Genomic DNA, 636 nt, shown 5'->3' on the forward strand with positions numbered 1-636 from the left:
ACACACACACATACACACTCACACAGAGACACACACACAGAGACACACACACACACACTCTCACACACAGACACACACACACACATTCACACACAGAGACGCACAGAGACACACACACACACAGACACACACACACACACACTCTCACACTCACAAACACATTCACACACAGAGACACACACACACACTCACACACACAGACACACACACACACACACACACACACACACACACACTCTCACACAGAGACACACACACACACACAAACATTAACACACAGACACACTCACACACAGACACACACACACAAACATTAACGCACAGACACACACACACACACTCTCTCACACACAGACACACACGCTCACACACAGAGACACACACACACACACACTCACACACAGAGAAACACTCTCACTCTCATACACACATAAAGATACACACACACTCACACACAGAGACACACACACACACACAAACACACACACACATACACACTCACACGCAGGCACACACACACACACACACACACACACACACACACACACATAGACAGACACACACACAGACAGAGACACAAACACACATGTGCACAAACAAGCTCACACACAGACAGACACACACACACACACACAC

At 47.6% G+C, this 636-nt stretch overlaps 1 protein-coding gene across 1 annotated transcript in view; it reads left to right on the forward strand.

Annotated features, from left to right (window-relative positions):
• Positions 1-97, forward strand: part of LOC100334202 (uncharacterized) — a 37109-nt gene extending 37012 nt beyond the window's left edge. Inside the window, exon 14 of the mRNA XM_073945303.1 lies at positions 1-97. This exon is cut by the window's left edge and continues 703 nt beyond it. The gene's annotated coding sequence lies outside the window, so the exon portion shown is untranslated.
• The last annotated feature ends 539 nt before the right edge of the window (positions 98-636 follow it).

Source organism: Danio rerio, chromosome 3 (assembly GCF_049306965.1).
Source record: "Danio rerio strain Tuebingen ecotype United States chromosome 3, GRCz12tu, whole genome shotgun sequence".
Taxonomy (NCBI): Eukaryota; Metazoa; Chordata; class Actinopteri; order Cypriniformes; family Danionidae; genus Danio; species Danio rerio.